This window comes from Schistocerca gregaria, chromosome 3, assembly GCF_023897955.1.
Source record: "Schistocerca gregaria isolate iqSchGreg1 chromosome 3, iqSchGreg1.2, whole genome shotgun sequence".
NCBI lineage: Eukaryota > Metazoa > Arthropoda > Insecta > Orthoptera > Acrididae > Schistocerca > Schistocerca gregaria.
In genome coordinates, this window is record NC_064922.1 from 576,608,924 (window position 1) to 576,623,783 (window position 14,860).

Below are 14,860 nucleotides of genomic sequence, written 5' to 3' on the forward strand. Positions count from 1 at the left end.
AATCCTTGCTCATCCCGACTATTGGAAAGAAAAATCATTTGTTTATTTTTATACATGACAAATCTATCAGCCAGCATTGCACTTGGCTGTGCCAGAAAAATTTATTATAGGAGCAGATATATATGCGTTATCCGGCGACCTTATTGAGGTAAGAATTTCATCATACATTTCTTCAATTTCTTCATCATCTGCAGAGCTAGTTGGCATATAAACTTGTACTACTGTAGTAGGCGTGGGCTTCGTGTCTATTTTGGCCCCAATAATGCGTTCACTATGCTGTTTGTAGCATCTTACCCGCATTCCTATTTTCCTATTCATTATTAAACCTACTCCTGCATTACCCCTATTTGATTTTGTGTTTATAACCCTGTAGTCACCTTACCAAAAGTCTTGTTCCTCCTGCCACCGAACTTCACTAATTTCCACTATATCTAACTTTAACCTATCCATTTCCATTTTTAAATTTTCTAACCTACCTGCCCGATTAAGGGCTCTGACATTCCACGCTCCGATCTGTAGAACTCCAGTTTTTTTTTTTTTTTTTTTCTCCTGATGACGACTTCCTCTTGAGCAGTCACTGCCTGGAGATCCGAATGGGGGACTATTTTACCTCCAGAATATTTTACCCAAGACGACGCCATCATAATTTTGCCATACATTAAAGCTCTATGCCCTCGGGAAAAATTACAGCTGTAGTTTCCCCTTGCTTTTAGCCGTTCGCAGTACCAGCGCAGCAAGGCCGTTTTGATTAGTGTTACAAGGCCAAATCAGTCAATCATCCAGACTGTTGCCCCTGCAACTACTAAAAAGGCTGCCCCTCTTCAGTAACCACACGTTTGTCTGGCCTCTCAGCAGATACCATTCCGTTTTGTTTGCACCTACGGTACGGCTATCTGTATCGTTGAGGCACGCAAGCCTCCACATCAACGGCAAGGTCCATGGTTCATGGGTGGCAATGACACTTAACATCCCACAAAAAGGTATTCAAGAATGGTTGGATAATAATAAAGGGTAAATATACAACGCCAACTAAAAACTGACCATAACCATATACTGAATACCAACAATGAAAAGAACTTAAAAGTAGTATTGTTAGGTTGCAGAAAGTTGGTTTTGATGTCACCATAAACTTCTATGCTAGAAGGCAGCTGCAGTGAGCACAGTCTAGAGCGTAAAAACATCTTTGCCTGGCGATCAAGGTCGAATATTTTGGTTTAAAGTTTTTCTAAAGCGTAATCCGGACATTGCTGTTGGAAGCGTGAAAATTTAAGTTATGGCAAGCTTATACAAACAAATATGCAGATAGTGAAGCATCTGTTTTTTGTTCTTTTGGCTTCGGTGTATGACGAAACTGAACTGTTGCCACATCACATTTACAGGGTGACAATTATTGAACTATTCCAAACAAAATCGTCATAACTTCTGAACGGTTTGCATTAGGACGTTGAAACTATAGAGTTGTCCGTGGGACATGATGTAAATCTGTAATTTTCATCTATGGTTTGGTTTAGCGCAGAGCGCACTTTCATTTGGATGGGTACTTCAATACGCAACATTGGCGCGTTTCGGGGACTGAGAATCAGCATTTTCGCATTTCGCTATCGAGAAGTCCGTCACCCTCAACAAATGACCGTGTGGTTTCCAATGTCCAGTCACTGAATAATCTATGCGTTATTTCTTGATGACACGGTGACTACCGAGCTGTATGTGAAGGTTCTGGAGGATAATTTCATCCCCATTATCCAAAGTGACGCTGATTTCGACAAGATGTGGTTCATGCAAGACGGAGCTCTGTCCCATCGAAGCACGAGATTGTTTGACCTCCTGGAGTAGCACTTTGGGGACCACATTCTGGCTCTGGGGTATTCAGAGGGCAGTGGCATGGGCCTCGATTGCCCGCCATATTCTCCGGATCTCAACACATGCCACTCATTTTCGTGAAGCTGTATTAAACGCAAGGTGTACAGAAATAGCTCCAAAAATCATTGTTGAGCTGAAAACAACCATTGAGTAGGTCATCGGCAGCATCGATATTCTGACACCGGATCATACGGAACTGCGCCACACTATCGCGAATGATAACAAACATATTGAACCTCTTATAACCTAAATCCGAATATCTATACTGATGTTTACTTGTTAAATGAAGTGTGAGTATCCCATAGTTTGTAACTAATTTATCTTTTTTAATATATATCATTAATTGTCACTCTGTATTTTGCGGATAAAACGGGTCTTTAGTTAATTTCCAATGGCGGCGACGAATTCGTCGCCCGAAAAGGCAGTAAAGGAGTGCGTGTGGCAACACATGGGAGAAAAGGAGATACAATCAGCGCTCTATCTTGTTGTAATGCTTCTGATTCGTGGACTCTGCCCGTGGTCCTTTACAAAGGCCTGTGTGCAGAAATGGACTTCGGAGATGACTTGCCAACTGGCAGCACATTTACTATGACACTAAAGGACTGTGTCACTACGTAGGTTTTTTTCTCATTCCTGAGACGTTTCAACCAGTTTCGGATTTCTGCAAACTGCTTGTTTATCTTTGGCGGCCATGAAAGCCGAAGAACCAGGTATGAAGATACTCTGCCTTTCAGCCCATTGCAGCAATCAGTTCCAGCCCTTGTACAAGAATTTCTACACATGTCTTAAAACCTTCTGGAATGGGACTGTTAACAGATTCCGTCATCAGAAGACAGGACGATCACTCCGGAAACTACAATTTCGAAAACTATTTTCTGAAGCATAGTGACGAGCTGCAACCCCTGTTAACGCATGTTCTGGGTTTAGGACGACTGCAGTTCTCCAAAGCAACCCAAAAGTTTTTTTTCAGAAACGTCTTTTGCACGGAGTTCTTTGTCTTATGTACCGATTGCAGAAGTCAACTTGCAACTCAGAGAAAGAGGACTACTGAGAAACCACCCGTTCAACAACTAATAATAACTCCAAAGATAAAGAGGAGAGCACCTAACAGAATGTCACTTATTGCGAAAGCAACAGGTCTCATCAGGAGTTGTTTAATATTGATTCATCACCAGCATCATAATTGGGCCTTGAAGATGCTGGCAAAGAAACCTCAATCAAAGCACAATCCAAGTCTTGTAATGAGGATATGTTCTGTGGTGACTGTGATGGCTACTTCTATGAAAAAATAGTCGAGAAATATTGAATTCAGTGCACAACATGTTAAACATAATCTGTAAAATAACAGGGTTGTGTACATTGCACGAAGATGGATGTGTTGAACTTGAAAGTGAGTGACTTAGAAGTTCATAGTATGCTTAAATTGTGCATTGCTTTCATAACTGTTGAGTCTATGACCTCCATGGTTGGTAAAAATTGTGCATATTTATGTCATTTTTGACAAATACATAGTACGTTAGGTGTCATAAATATGAAAGGGTTTCAAGGTGCCGTTATTACCTTCACTACTCCTTACACTCTCTAGTTTTCTCTTTCCTACATACAAAACTATATGTAAAAATATCACATATAGGCGAATTATTTTTAAATGAATCCGTAAGCATGTGATTAGGACGTAAGTCATTAAAAAACTAGACATTTTGCATACCTCTATATGGCATTAGAGACAATTAACTAAACGCATGTAGTTATTACCTTAAGTCATTCAATGTTGTATATTAATAGAATTTTATGTTTGATATGCTACTGTTCCTTACTACCTTTTCGTGTAAAGATATGCATGATCACTATTTTACTTGCAAGTCTGTAAAGATCATGAACTTCCGGTAATTTGTAACAACATACCATCTAATGCTTCAGTTAAATATACAGAGTTTAAATAAGATGTGTTAGCCACCATGATGATGACATCACCTGTCGAAACCGCTAATCACTAAAAAGAATAACATGCTATATTAGCGTAACTGATATTTCAGAATCAGATAATAATTCGGATGGCCCCAAGCAGTCGACACAACGGCAGACATACGAGTTTATAATGTAAAATAAGTTCAAAAACCAAGAGGGAACAATAAGACTGTAAGACGGAGGACAAAGTGTTCGGCTTAGAAAGTATATGAGGAAGAGATATAATCTTCACGCCTATAGTCCAATCTATACATCTAAGAGGCAGTGACAATATAATGAGTACAGGATGTCAACTGAGAGTAAATCGAAGAAAGACGAACGTAATGACAAGTAGCAGAATTGAGAACTAAGAGAAACTTAAAATCACAATTGAGGTTAGTGAAGTAGACGAAGTTAAGGAATTCTGATAACTATGCAGCAAAAAACCCATGACGGATAGAACAAGGAGGACGTAGAAAGCAGACTAGCGCTGGCAAAAAGGGCATTCCTAGCAAAGAGAAGTCTTCTAGTATCATTGGCTCTAATTTGATGAACAATTTCTGAGACTGTATGTTTGGAGCTCAGCAGTGTTTGGTAGTAAAACGTGGACTATGAGAAAATGGGGACAGAAGTGAATCGAAGCCTTGGGTGCACAGATAAGGTAAGGAATGTGTACGTACTCCACAGAATCGGCGAGGAAAGGGATGTTTGGAAAACACTGACAAGAAGAATCGGCAGGATGGTAAGACATCTGTTAAGACGTCATGGAATAACGTCCATGGTACTAGAGTGAGCCGTAGAGGATGAAAATTGTAAAGGAAGACAGAGTCTGGAATACATGCAACAAGTAATTGAGGATTCAGGTTGCAAGTGCTACTCTGAGATGAGGAAGTTGGCACGGGAGAGGAGGGCCGCGTTAAACGATTCAGAAAACTGATGACTCAAAAATAAAAAATCAGACACTGCCCAATGATGCGTGTTTATCTCCTGCGGTACGAATATCATGCGGAGTGGAATGTTTGCGGGAACCAAATCACGGTGCACTAAGTTTTACCGTCGTGTGCTTTGTATACTGATAGGGGGGATGCCTTTGGGCTACCGATGAGGAATCAACAACAAGAAGAGTTTTGACATTTAGTGTGCCACCAAGGCCACTTTCCAATTAATGGGCCGATATGTTTTAATGTGCTTTTGGAAGACTGGCTCATCCAATTAATTTCACCATCAGTCACCCATCTGACTGCCATCCACTTTTTTATTAATACTGTTAACTTATGACAACGGTTCGACTAGTTAACCTGGAACATATATGTGAACTGTATGACTGTGACTGTATTTATATGGCTTTGCTTTTCGGTTTAACAAAACAGACGTTTATTTCGGTTTAACAAGGATAACTACTCATACATCAGAACCACATGCAAGAGAAAGGGCGCTGATAGTCATGCTGTTAGCACCCAACAATTTTGAAAGCATCAGGATCGTAACAGTCACACACGATTAGCCAGACATACCACTAGTCAGTGCATGACCTTTTAGCCATGTGACGCACCTTGAGTAAGGGAATGGCCTTGTTTGCGCCAATACACACATCCACACAGACAAATCGACGATGTCTGGAGCGCCACGGACTGCCGATCTTTTGCGGGGTAGCAGAGAGACAAAGAGAGAGAGAGAGAGAGAGAGAGAGAGAGAGAGAGGAGAGAGAGAGGTGTGCCGACAGTGATACGTAAAGAAACAATACTGGGCAAACGAACGCCACCCTATCATCTTCATAGAAGAGTCCCAATTCTCTGTGCAAAGTGACGATGGACGTGTCTAGAATATCTGAGGAAAAAGACTGTTGTCTGATTTCGTCATCGTGATATAGCTTGAACACCATGGTTGTTAGCATGGAGTGAGATGAGTTACACTTAAATATCACACCTGTTCGATGTAGTCCAGCAGTTACATTTCAGATTAGTTAAAACCTCACTTTGTCCATTCTGTCCTGACTTACATATCTCGATTCCGTGGATGATCGACTGCTGCCCAGGTCTTTCACCCATTGAAAACATGTTGCCATGGGTTTCAGAGAGTCTAGCACACTACCATTTCACCGCTGTTACGACTGAAGAAGCTTCGTACGGAATGAGAGACACCATTGAAGTTAAATTCCACTCTATGAAATCATCGCTATAGCCGGTACCTTCCCCGTCTTCAACGATGTAAATCACGTATGCCCAGAAAGACGAAATATTGGTGCCAGGTACTGCTGCACGTAAACACTTCAGAAGGGAAGTTACACAAGTCAGGTGCGATAACCAATGCGCAACAACAGTTCCACTTCTCGCGACAAGAGAATATACACTATGCGATCAAAAGTTTCGATACACCCTAAAAAACACACGTTTTTCATATTAGGGGTATTGTGCTCACACCTACTGCCAGGAACTTCATATCAGCGACCTCAGTACCCATCGCGAGAGAGCACAATTGGGCGCTTCGCGGAACTCATGGACTTCGAATGTGGTCAGGTGACTGGGTGTCACTTGTGTCATACGTATATACTCGAGTTGTCCACACTCCTAAACGTACCTACGTCCACTGTTTTCTATGTGATAGCGAAGTGGAAACATGAAGGGAGACATCACCGCAAAAGCGTACGGGATGACCTCGTCTGTTGACTGACAGAGATCGCCGACTGTTGAAGAGGCTCGTAATGTGTAATAGACAACATCTATCTAGACTATCACACAGGATTTACAAACTTCATCAGGATTCACTGCAAGTAAAATGAGATTTAGGGGGGAGGTGACAAAACTCGGATTTCATGGTGGAGCGGCTGCTCATAAGCCATACACCACGCCTGTAAATGCCAAACGATGCCTCGCTTTGCGTTAGGATTCCTAACATTGGACGATTTAATAGTGGAAAAGCATTGTGTGGAGTGACGAATCACGGTACAAAACGTGGCGATCCGATGGCAGAGTGTGGGTGTGGTGAATGCCCGGTGAACGTTAATCTGCCAGCGTGTGTAGTGCCAACAGTAAAATTCGGAGCCGGTGTGTTATGGTGTGGTCGTGTTTTTCATGGAAGGGGCTAGCACCCCTTGTTGTTTTGAGTAGCCGGACTGAGTGGCCGAGCGGTTCTTTGGGCTACAGTCTGGAACGGCGGGACCGCTACGGTCGCAGGTTCGAATCCTGCCTCGGGCATGGATGTGTGTCATGTCCTTAGGTTAGTTAGGTTTAAGTAGTTCTAAGTTCTAGGGGACTGATGATCTTAGAAGTTAGGTCCCATATAGCTCAGAGCCATTTTTGTTCTGCGTAGCACTATCACAGCACACGCCTACAATGATATTTTAAACACCTTCTTGTTTCCCACTGTTGAACAGCAATTTGCGGATGGCAATTGCATCTTTCAACACGATCGAAGACCTGTTCATTATGCACGGCCTGTAGCAGCGTGTGTACACCACAATAACAACCCTGCAATGGCAGAAGTTGAAAATACTGCTGCAGTTGTAAATTTCCTAATTTTCATACGACCGGTTTCGGGCAATTGTAAGCCAATGTCCAGGCGTTGTAGCTGTGCTAAGGTCCCCGAGCGCGTGTACCAGGCGCGGTGTGCTGCCTATAAGCGTCTAAATGGACTGGCCTGCAGAGAGTCCTGACCTTAATCGTATATAACACCTTTTGGGATGTTTTGGAACGCCGACCTCGTGCCACGCCTCATCGACCGACATCGATACCTCTCCTCAGTGCAGCACACCGTGATGAATTGGCTGCCGTTCCCCAAGAAACCTTCCAGCACTTGATTGAACGCGTGTCTGCTAGAGTGGAAGCTGTCATGAAGGCTAAGGGTGCTCCAACACCACAATGAGTTCCATCGTTACCGATGGAGGGCTCCACGAATTTGTAAGTCATTTTCTGCCAGGGATTCGGATACTTTTGATCACATAGTGTATATTCCGTGTTTCATTCAGAGTTTTCTGCTGAAGTAAGTACAACAAGTGAATCACAGTGTGCGAGTGAATGGCGCGGAAACTGAAAACCTACTCCAAAGCTGAAGAAAACTAGGCAGTGTGATTGTTGTAGGAGAAACGTCTACATTGCATCCAGAATTGCCCTGGAATTTTGCGGGTGTACTGACAAATTGAAATGTGTAGTGAAATGGTGCAAGCAATTTGACCAATGCCACACGGACGTGGCTGGTGATGATGAGTCAGCAGTCTTCTGACTGGCTGGGAACAACCCTCGTCGAATTGGTCTCCTGTGCCAACTCTTCACCTCAGAGTAAGAGTTGCAACCTACGTCCTCAGATACTTCCTGGGGTATTCCAATCTCTGTCTTCTTCAGCGGTTTTATACCTTTATAGGTCCCTCGAGAATTTCGGTGGCAATTTCCTGATGACGAACATATGTTCTATCATCATGTCCTTCCTCTTGTCAGTATATTCGTTACATTCCTTTAAGAATCAGTTCTGCGGAGGACCTACCTATTCCTTGTCTTATTAATCCACATAAGTTTCAACATTCTTTGATACCATCACATTTAAAATCCTTCGATTCTCTTCGGTTTGCTGTCATGAAATGCTGTGCTCCAAACGTAGTTTCTCAGAAATTACTTCCGCAAATTAGGGATTTTGTTTGAAGCCAGAAGACGCCTATTGTCCAGGTATGCTCTCGTTGCCTGTTTTGGTCTGCTTTTTATATCCTCTTTTCTTCGTCGGTCAGGTCTTATCTTGCTTCCAAGATATCAGATTTCCAAAACTTCGTTTATCTTGTGCTAACCACATTTGATGTTAAGTAAATCACAACTTCCATTTCGATTACTTCTCATGACCTTGGTCTTCTCCATTTTGAATATTTCGTCTATAAGAGTGGGTAGCCGGCCGCTGTGGCCGGGCGGTTCTAGGTGCTTCACTCCGGAGCCGCGCTGCTTCTACTGTCGCAGGTTTGGATCCTGTCTCGGTTATGGATGTGTGGTATGTCCTTAGGTTAGTTAGGTTTAAGTAGGTCTAACTCTAGGGCCATTTTTAAGTGTGAACGTGTGAGGGATGCGACTGTTTTATTTCTGCTTTCCCGTTGAAAAGTCCCCTTAGAACAATTGTACAAGACCATGCTTAAACTGACAAACAATATTTTTGGCACAACGCAATCTGACTTTCAATAATCCCTACAAGAGAATGGTCCTGACTAAATTAACCTATACGTTTCACAAATCACTTACCTCACAAACAGCGAGCGCCACTACCGCCAGCTAACTAAAAAATTCAAACTACGGAATTCACTAACTACTGATAGGCACAGTCAGCAATTGAAAGATTTTAATAGAGAACAAACAATGTATTTACCATCATAGTCATAATATATATATCATTTCATGACACCAATTCTTACAAATTTCAAAACTCCGCCATCTCTCTCCCCACGTCCACCACTGCTGGCGGCTCACCTCCAACTGCGCAACGCCACGCGCCGCTAACAGCCATTGCCCAAGGCTACAATGGCGAGTATTACAACAATGCCAACCAGCCACAGACTGCACACATCACAGCCAGTGATTTTCATACAGAGCGCTACATGGCGTTAGCAATAAGAAAACCTATACAGCCTACTTACATTGCCCCCATGCTGCCCACAAAAAAAATTACAAATTGTTTTGGGGAGTGGCCAATACAGATTTGAATTTTTTTTTCCTAATTACAATAACAAAGAAATGAAATGCACACACTTATCGATACAATGTTGGTCAAAAGCTAAAATTTTCTCACAGTCCATAAAGACAGTCCTGATCGTTCATCACAGTAAAATTGCCGTGTTTTTCTCGAAGTCTGAGTAGTAAAAGAGAATGCACACAAAGTAGTGGATTTCCATGCAGTATTGAAGAAGTAGTGTTGTCCTTCCAACGGAAAGGCAGTGCTGACTCTTCACATGCAGACAGGTAATGGGCCACAACAGAACAAACCCACAGCAGAGTCAGTCGAAGTTTTGAAGAATATTGGGAGGTGGGTCAACACAGAGAAGACCCATTGTAGTCCTGGTAGAGGTTACGATATTGGTGGGCCACCAGAGGTGCAGACCCACTGCAGACCTTGTAGAAATAATGGTATTGGTGGGCCATCAAAGATGCAGACCCACTGCAGTCCTTGTAGAAATAATGATATTGGTGGGTCATCAAAGGTTCAGACCCATTGTAGTCGTTGTAGAGATGGCTAGCGGCCAACTGTTGCTTCTGTGGAAGTGCACAATCACCATCGAAGAGTCTTGTGGACAATATAGCAAGTCCATAAACCACTACTTGTCCACTCACAAAGAATTTGTTTGGTATGTCCTTAGACACAGCAATGCTGTTAACCAGTCCCTTGCTGAATTATCAACACACTTGCAAACACTATCAGTCCCTACATCTCACATAATGTCCATATACTATGACCAAATAAATGTGTGCAGTGAACTGTAACTTACAAGTTACTTAATTTGATGAACTGGTGTCAATTACAATATTATAACATGAGAATACAATAACAAAGTACAAAATACATCATTAAAGAACATAACAATACAGATAACATTTGCAGTAGTACAGGCTTTACAAAACAATAGAAATTAACATATACATCAGTGTTATGGGAATTATGACATAAGTAAATACATCAAAGATAAGAATAACTTTTGAAACATCAACTTCACACATGAGCATTAAAACAAAACATAATAAATAAAGTCTAAGAATCTTTATGAAGTAAATAACAAATTATTGATGCAAATTATATTTGAGGATAACAGATTCCTCATCATAGTGAATGTAGCTTAGTATTAGAAGAGAAAAAATTCTATGAAACAGTACACAGAGACAGGAAGAAAACAAATACACAAGGGTACACTAACACATAGTGGAATAACACAAAAGGAAAGGACAGGGTTTGTTTTCAGGGTAACATTTGGTACTGCAGTCCAACCCAAAACTTCATACCATAGATCGTCGCTCTTATTTCAACATTTGCTCCTGCCAAAAAAAAATATCCTGTCCAAGCATGCTTTCTGTATTCTGTTCTAATCCTCTTTCAAAAATAGTTTTTCTCCACTGTACACTACTTTTTTTGGCCACACCATTTTCTTATAGCTTCTCAATGCTTTTCTTCCAATTCATCATAGTTAGTTTCTTATATAGTCTACCCCCTCTTAAGCTAACTTAAACCTACTGAGCTCAGATGCTAAACTAAGGGACGACGCAATGCAGCAGTACAAAACAATTAACACAAACAGCAATGATAAAGAAATCGCAATTGGCAAAGCAAGCTACAGTAAATCTAAATTACCAAGCAATGCAACATTACAACAGATGTGAACCAATGTGTAGCAACAAGAAAAATAAATCAGTAGTAAAACTAGCTTCACAGAGTAATACAAAGTGAAATTTAGTAGCACTATGTCTGGCAAACAGCAGCAGCAAATACAATAATTTATAGCTAAACATGACAAAGCTCAAGCAGAAAAAATATTACACTAAAGACAACAATGCAGATAAGGGAAATGTATATTCACATCTTAATGTGTATATGATTAAAGTGGTGCACCACAAAAACTTATTGTAAAAAAAAAATATTACCATGTACTTGAAAAGAAAATTCTATATGCAATTCCTGCCAAGGGAAATGTCTTTTTGAGCTCCTTCGTTTTTTTTTAAGTACATCATAAAGTTATTATTTACTGGATCTGTAGGCATAAAATATTTATATTATTACATCCATTAAATTTTATTGTAACCAATGCTGCAGTGCAGCTAGAAGCTAGATATTAAACAAAATAGGCAAAGCAAGGCATGAAACGTCATTCGCTAGCCATATGGCGTTTCATAGTGCAGTAAACAATCTTTCAACTAGCAAGACAATAGACATGAAACATTTCTCATCATTTCATTTCAGTAAATATCATTAAGAACTATACAGTGTAAACATGTTTTCAAGTTTGAGGGTGTCGTATTTACGATGTTTCCTACAAAGGAATGTCAATAGCGAGGATAATGGCCTCTTTTTTTCTCTCCACCTGTGCCTCTGACAGGCACACACTAATGGCTTTCTTTTGTCAGATGGTTGTCGCGCAGCTGGGTGCCCACGATGCATTATGTGCAGGTGGTCACTTAACTGTCTTATAGAAATATTTACGACACCAGATTCCGCTACAGTGGCAGTCTCATATAAAAATATTTCACAGGTCAAGAATTTGCGTTACCAATCTGTAGAAACAAAATTCTATAAATATAACAGTGTCCAAACAATTTTCGTCGGCCTTGTAATACATTCACGCATTTACATACATTTCATAACTCTTAAAGTACGATTCTTGGTTTCCAACAACCTTTTTCACAAACCAGAGTTCCTAACCACTACTCATTATTCCTTACATTATTCGTAGACACATCTTCAATATTTCATCATAACAGATACATAGCATGATCAAATAACTCATACGGTAGAATCATCTTATTGATGATAAACATACCTCAACAGCATAATACATATAGTCGTCATAATAATACTATAACATCTCAGTCAATTCTCAAAAACGTTGTAGCTTTCTGCAATAATGTCAAAACCTAAAAAATTCTCTGCTCATTTCAATATTGTCACCTACCTCAAACGTACTTTAAAAATCATGATCTCGTACCAAATACGACATTTAAAGTTCTCATAGTATCACAACGGAATCCGAAAAAAACATGAACAGTTCACAAAGTACAGACAAAATACAATTTCATAAGTGTGAAGTAATCCAACTGTGTAACTGCGGAAACATCTGTCACTGATGTAGTAAAAAAAAGAAAAAAACCATGTTTGTCTCTCTCAGTTAAATGATCAGATAGCTGTGTAATTTATGTGTTAGAGAAATATGGTACCGATGTGTAAAGTTGTATAAGCAAATACCATATTAGCTAGGGCTCCTTGTGCTTGCCATACACATGGTACACAAAGTAAGCGTGTAGCCCCCTGAGGATTAATGTAATTATATCCTCAGGTGTTACAGATTACAGCAATGGAATGAAATGTATCACAGAAAACTTTCTTTGAACTTCAAATATGTTGAAAAATAAATGGTTTAATGCGATTCCTGTAGCGCTAAATGTGCGTCTTGCTGTAAGACAATCTCTGTGCAAGTGTCGTAGTTATTGTCCTCTGAAAGCTAAGTTCTGCAGAAGTCAATGTACTTACCTCATGATAAACGAAAGTGAAATGCTTTGCGTAAAGATATCTTAGTTATTACGCTTATTGCCGTGATGAAGTAAGTACTGTACTGTATGTATTGTTGTGCTGCAGAAAAGGCTGTCTCATCGTAGCTATACCACAAAAGTTACTACTAAAACATGTTTTACTTTCCAGAATAATACAGAAAAGCTGTGAGGATATAAAACAGATACAGTGCAAAAGGAACATTGTAAATTGTCACTCATTAGTAGCGTTGTGATAAAATCGTGTAGCTGTCACATAAACTAACCACTGAGTCATCTGGTATCTCACAGAAAGTACTTTAAATCCAGAATTTATTTTCAAGTAAACCTAAATGTTGCATTAAAATCTCATTAGCAGTATTGGTAAATGTTCTAAGTATGTCAGCCTTATAGTCGTTACGTAATCGTGCAACTAACAAACAAGAATGTATACGCACAACAACACTGTGATGTCTGTTCACTATAACAATGCATTCGTAATTTCTGTTTAAATAAGTTCTCTTGGTTCTTGACTGTATATTTAACTTCAAACATGGTTGCATGTTAACAGATTCTAATTCTGACAAATTGTACTAGTAGCGTGAAGTGAAAACTTTTATGGCAGAGACAAAGTTAAAAAGCAGATTATCTTTCAATAAACGGTTTTACATGTGAAATGTGGTGTAAACCATTACTTTTCCTAGTACGCAGAGTTTCAACTTCAACGGAATTATCATGTGGTATATGGTACATCGGTAAAGAATACTGGAATTTGTCTCAAGGTTAGCTATGTTATTTTTCTCCCAGCCAGCCGGCGCACGTGGCTGCCTGCGGTGCGAGTCATTGTCTGTCTCTTTGTTGGCGCGCGTCGTTATTGGGCTTAGGAGACCTAACATCTACAAATTCACTTGCCGAGAGGGCCCTGCTCTGTTTGAATCCCGCCAGTTCTGATGCAATTCAGGTCTGTCGTTATGATTATATCGTCTGTCGTCATGTCGGTAGTTCCTGTAGTTTCTTTCTTGTCAGTTAGGTGGTGGAGAATTTCTCCCTGAATTATCACTGCGCGGTGGACCCTTGCGTCTGAAATTGTTCTGTCTCCCGTGATAATAATAGTTCTGGTTGCCATATTGTCTGTTTCTATGATTGTCTGTGTAATAGTCATTACCGCGGAGAGGTGATCTTTCCCTGTAATTATTACTTCTCTGCCAACTGTTGTCATACGGGTGGTGTCTGTTTTGGTCACGATTTTTGTTGTGAGAATAGCCTTGTCGTGTCCAGTTATTATTTCTTTCATCGCGGAATTGCGACGGATATGACCTGTAATTGTTGTGCTTCTGTTTTCGCGTTCCGCGATTATCAGTGACAATTTCCAGTTCTTGTAACAATCCCTGAAAAGCTTCAATGTCGTCTTTGCATAGTCCTGCTAAAATAATATGCCGTTAATGTTCAGGCAATTTGATTAAGCAAATGTGGATGAGTTCTGACGGGCCGTATGTGTTTGAAAGATACTGATCCTTATGTAACATGTCTTCAAAATATTTCACAAGACTGGAAAATTCAGATTGTTCGAAATGTTTCATCATTATGATGCCATGTTTTACTTGGTCTTGTGTGGCTTGAGACCAATATGCTGAGAGGAAGGCATGGTAAAATTCTCCTTCACTGTGGCAATCGTGAATGACGGATCGCATTCTTACAGCTGGTTCATTCTCTAAGTAGCCACACATAAATTCTAATCTGTGCTCTAATGACCAGTTGAGAGGGGGGGGGGGACAATGAGAGAATTGATGAAGCCACGCTGTTGGATGAACGTCGTTGCCAGAATTTTTAAATGTTTTGAATTTACGTGTAGTAATGAACAGCTT